We start from the raw sequence: 5,770 nt of genomic DNA, 5'->3' as shown, positions 1-5,770 counted from the left end.
AGTTAATGTTTAAGGAAGTTGTTATTGTTGTTAAGTACCATGGAGTCGATTCTAACTCATAGTGACCCTGCACAGGGTTTCCAAGGCTGTAAATCTTTATGGGAGCAGAATGCCTCATCTTTCTCTCGTGGAATTACTGGTAGTTTCAAACTGCAGACCTTGAGTTTGGCAGCCCGACTCATAACCAGTATGCTACCAGGGAGTAATAGTTAAGAAATCAAACTGCATATTGCATTAGGCAAATCTGCTGTAGAAGACCTCTATAAAGTTTTGAAGACCTAATATGTCAGCTTTAGGATTAAGGTGGTTTGATTCAAGCTATGGTATTTCCAATCAAATCATATGCATGGGAAAGTTGGGCAATGAATAAGGAAGCCTGCAGACAAATCAATACATTTGAATTATGGTATTGGCAAAGAATGTTGAAAATACTATGTGCTGCCAGAAGAATAAACAAATCTTTCTTGAACGAAGTAGTCAGAATGCTCCTTAGAATTGAAAATGGCGAGATTTTGTATCTAGCACTGTGGATATTTCTTCACTTCTAAGGAACATTCTGATCAAGAACCAATGGTACTGAAGAACCAATGGTACTGAAGAACCAAGCTGGACTGAAGGCATTGGTAAAATACAAGGTTCCAGGAACTGAATGGATGCAAATTGAAATCTTTCAAGAAACTAATGCAGCAGCTATGTCAAGAAATTTGGAAGACAGCTACCTGGGTAATAGATCGAAAATACCATGTCTTGGGTCAGGTTACTTTAATCCTAAAATTGAAATATTTGCTCTTGAACATTTTAAAGAGGTCTTTTGAAGCAGATTCAAAAGATTTGATTTTTTCACTGCTGCTTCCATGGGTGTTGATTGTAGATCCAAGAAAAAAGTTTCATAACTTCAATCTTTTCTCCATTTGTCATGATGTTATTTATTGGTCTGGTTGTGAGAATTTTTGCTTTCTTTACATTGAGGTACATTCCATAGTGAACACTGTAGTCTACTTTTCATCAGTAAGTATTGTAAGTCCTGTTTGCTTCCAGCAAGCGTGTTGTATTATGTGTATATCAAGGATTGTTAATGAATCTTCCGCCAATCCTATGCTATTCTTCATATAATCCACCTTCTTGGGCTATTTGCACAGTGTAAAGATTAAGTAAATATGATGGAAGTATATAACACTTGCTCATACTTTTCCTGATTTTAAACTTATTAATATTCCATTGTTCTGTTATAATGATTGTATCTTGGTCTATGTACAGTGCAATTAAGTGTTCTGGAATACCTATTCTGAGGAGCAGCTGGTAGATTTGAACTGCTGATCTTGCAGTTAGCAGTCTGGTGCTTATCCTACAATGTTAGATGCTACTAATACATTCCATGATTATATTATTACTTAATTTTAATCACATAAAAGAATATTAAATATAATCCCTACCAGAAAGTCAATATAATTATTTCTATTGTAGGTCATTCCACATCTTAATCTGTTTTTGTTGTTCATGTTATTGTCTTTACAGTCTTTGTTCTCACCCTTAATAAAAACTTTTTTTTCCCCTCATTTCTCTTCTGGTTTATTGCAGTACTAGCCTATTGCTCTTTTTGATTTTAGTATCTTGATGGCTTAAAAATATTCTCTACTTAATTTAAGAAGAAGAAGAAATCATCATGCAATTATTAATTCCAGATGACCCACTCCCTCAGAAAGAGACAGGAATTAACACTTGGTGAGTAGCTGCCATGTGGGATAAATAAAGTAGTTTGACACAGATTAACTGAGCTTCATTGCTTCATTTAGCTGAAATTGTTATGGAAAACTACAGGCAGACATGAAGAAAGAAGCACCTGTAAATAAAATACATTTTATGTTTGTAGAAACCAGATGTTCAGAATGCTTTATTTGGAAAAAAAAAGCCAATAAATTCAGATATGACTCAAATGTTTAAATCACAGAAATCTGGTAAATTGTTTGAGTCTATCTCAAGATAATCTTTCCAATTTTGGTTTGTATTATACCTCTGCTCTTTCCTCAGGACTTCACAAGATAGATTTTTCCTCTCATTCCTATGAATCTCCCTTCCTTCTTGATTGGCTAATTCTCCTTTGTGCTTAATTTGAGGAGTCTGAATACAGGCTAAAAGGCTCTGTGTGATGTAAGCAGCCCTGCTGGCATTGTGGATTAGGCATTGGGTTATTAACTAAAAGGTTATTAGTTCAAACCCACTAGTTTCTCTGTGGAAGAAAGATGAGGCTCTCTGCTCCCGTAAAGATTTACAGTCTCAGAAACCTTATGTAGGATCATTATGAGTTCGAATCTGCTAGATGGAAGTAGGATGTGGTAGCTTACTGAGGTATCCTGAGTATACTTGATGTGGCTTTTTATCCAATGTCTTAATTCCCACCAAGTGATTGGGTGGGACCATGCCAATAAGGTATACAGGACTCTAAGGCTGGGATTGGTTAGTTTTTGCCATCCAGCTAAATTTGAAAAGAACCTTCTCAAAAACAGGAATGGAAAATCTCAGGACCACCAGAAATGAAGAGCATGAGTACAGCGTGAGATCCCTACGATTAGAAAAGTGCTAGCAGAGGTGATGACAGCAGCTGTGGAATGGAGAGACAGAACAGCTGCGGGCTCTAGGCCCATGGACTAAGGCTGAGGCCAAGAAGTCACATGATTGAGACACCAAAGACAAGAGTGAGGCATGTGCGTTCTTTCTCTCTCGGGTACTCGCTTCCAAGATGACAAAGAAAAGGAGAAACAATGATCTTACCAAAAAGGTCCACGGTCACGTGCAGTCTATTCGCTGCATGAACTGTGCCCGCTGTGTGCCCAAAGACAAGGCCATTAAGAAGATCGTAATTGGAAACATAGTAGAGGCCGCATCCGTCAGGACTATTTCTGAAGCGAGTATCTTCAATGAATACGTGCTTCCCAAGCTGTATGTGAAACTGCATTATTGTGTGAACTGTGCCATTGTCAGCATGGTGGTCAGGAACCGTTCTCATGAAGCTCAGAAGGACCAGACACCCCCACCCCGATTTAGACCAGCAGGTGCTGCCCCACGACCGCCACCAAAGCCCATGTAAAGAATTGAACCCTTATAAATCTGAAGTAAAACTAACCTGCAAGTAAATAAAATTAAAATTGCACTTTGTGGCAAAAAGAAAAAAAAAAATTAAGGCATGTATGCACTACAACAGAGAAAGTGTTCCTGACTAGAAAACTGCTGCATCCTAATTTTTTGGGTTTCTATCCTGAATTGCACCCTATTATGAGTTCTGTGTGGTCATTGCAATGGATTATTGAACACAGAAGTCAAGCAGAGAGTACTGTGGGATGGATGATTGGTGTCAAAATAGGGTTAGAGAAGTTTGTGGGGTGGAAGTGTGTCTGACCTCCACATTATAGGAATCAGTTTTGTGCTGGTTTTGAGCTTGATTCTCTTTCCCATTTGGAAGTCAGGGGAAGTCAGCTATGGTCACCACATGGTTTTTCTATGGCCATAGACAATTAGGAAGGCACTCTCAGAAAGTCACACACAATTCTTGGTGCACAGTTAGTACATTTTTGTTTTTGAAGGGAGTTTCAGTCAATATTCAGGCCCCCTGACTGGCTGCTTTTTTTGTTTTGTTTTTTGATTTATTTTCAATTATCTGCAACCTTAGAACAGGCACCTCCATTAGAAAGAAGGCTCCTTTCTCCGATGCCTCTGTGAAAACTTCTTTTTATGGAAGGAGAAAGAAACCTTGAAGACACTTCCCATTCTGACTCAGTACTTTCCTCATCCTTTTTCTTTCTCCTCTCATGCCCTGCATCCACAAATATGCCAGAATTATTTCTTTAATTTGATTTCCCTCAGCAGTAAGTTTTTAATAAGCTGATGGGGTTTCTAGGTTCACATGTTCAGGCATTATTAAACCTGGACTCAACACTGGCCACAATATTCAATACATTTGCTTGTTAGCCTTTTAAAATTGACTGATGATGGTTGCTCAAAATGATAAATTCTGATAATAAATTGGAGAGGATTTCAATAATCTAATGTCTAACTTTTCAAATTTATAACTTTTTCTGCATAGCAAGTTATATGAAACAACTGCTTCTGGGGCATTAAGGAATTTCCCTAAGGCAATCAATTAGTGATTCCCTAACTAGAATCACAAGCTTCTTATTTGTAATAGAGGGCTGTCTTTTAGCTACTCAGGCTTATCCATCAAATCTTAGAGGAAGAGAATTTTAAAAAAAACATTAGTACATTATTCTTTTTTAAAGTGCTATTTGAAACATTTTTCTATTGTTACAACATTTCTTTTTGAATACAATAATTATAAAACAAAACAATAATTAATGCAGTATAATTGCATTTATTTTTACAGAAAAAATATGTGTGTGCATTTTAATAGAAACATATATGAGTTTAAAGGGATAAATATATTAACTGGTTATTAAACATAATAAAATAATAATTAATTTTACTCAGAAAGAATATGCATTCAAATGCTAACTGTGATAGTTAGGTTCTGTGTCAACTTGATTGAGACAGAATTCCTAGTTATTTAGAAGTTGATAGTTAAATCTATGATGATGCAATATGAGCAGGCATAGTTAACTCTGATGATGGGCTATAAGCAGGCAATTAGTTGAAAGGATGTTTCTTTGAGAGTGTGGCTTAACCCAATATAATAAGCATGCAGGAAATACTTTCTTTCCTGCTGGATCTGGATCTCACATCTGGGTCATCCCTTGACTCTTGTGGTCTATGCTGCTGGTTCTGCTGTGCACCTGCCAAGGCCTTGGTTGTCCATCAACTTACTGCTGCCTCTGCTCCAGTTCTGAGGTCCTGCTCTGTGCCCCAACTTGGGACTCCTGCCTTCCAGGCCTGCCTGCTGATCATGGTTCACCTGGCCTGCACTTGGGACTCTCCTGTCTCCACAATTGTGAGCCATTTCCTTGATATATACTTCTTTATATATATATTTTATTTATACTTCTTTTCATAAAAAGAAGTAACTTTTTACTTCTCTAGAGAACCCAGTCTAAGACAAAAAAAGAAAGATCAATTTTGTATATGTCCTCTATTTTGCTTTAAAAGCATCTTAAATTTGAATTTTAAGTTGAAACTATAAAATTCATTTAACCCAAAACCTATTGCCATCCAGTCAATTCCAACTCACTGAGACCCTATAAGACAGAGTAGACAGTGTAGAACTGCTGCTTAGGGTTTCTGAGACAGTAAATCTTTATGGCAGCAGGTAACATCACCTTTACCCCTCCACTCCCCTACCTCCCCATACACGCTAAGCATCTAATGGCTTTGAATCACAGACAAAAGCCGGATTCATTGGCTTTTCTTTAACTTATCACATTACATTTCCATGACAGTATTTAGATGCTTCAGTTAACATTTATTTTCAGTGTAAACTGTGATCTCCATTTCCACTATTCTGGGAAATATACGGTATGTGCAATTTGAAGAACTGATCATAAGGACCAAAGTCATGGAGTGTTTTAGGTGAGGGTGATATTTATGACATGGAAACTATAGAATACCACTTATCATTGTTTAACTGATTTTATATTTATGAAAGAAAAAAAATAAAGAATATAATACTTTATTGACATACCTCTTTAAAAGATTAGATTTGACTTGAAAAATTACATGAAAGCTATCCAATGATTGTAAGCACTGGATTGCTAACCACAAGGTTGGCAGTAAAAACCCACCAAAATCTTGGTAGGAGAAAGATGAGACTGTTGGCTTTTGTAAAGTT

At 36.9% G+C, this 5,770-nt stretch overlaps 1 pseudogene; it reads left to right on the top strand.

Moving 5' to 3' along the window:
• The first annotated feature begins 2,737 nt into the window (after positions 1-2,737).
• LOC102823722 lies at positions 2,738-3,085 on the top strand (annotated as a pseudogene).
• The last annotated feature ends 2,685 nt before the right edge of the window (positions 3,086-5,770 follow it).

The sequence above is a fragment of the Chrysochloris asiatica genome, unplaced genomic scaffold (genome assembly GCF_000296735.1).
Source record: "Chrysochloris asiatica unplaced genomic scaffold, ChrAsi1.0 scaffold00084, whole genome shotgun sequence".
NCBI classification, from domain to species: Eukaryota; Metazoa; Chordata; class Mammalia; order Afrosoricida; family Chrysochloridae; genus Chrysochloris; species Chrysochloris asiatica.
This window is presented reverse-complemented; position numbering and strand designations above follow the sequence as displayed.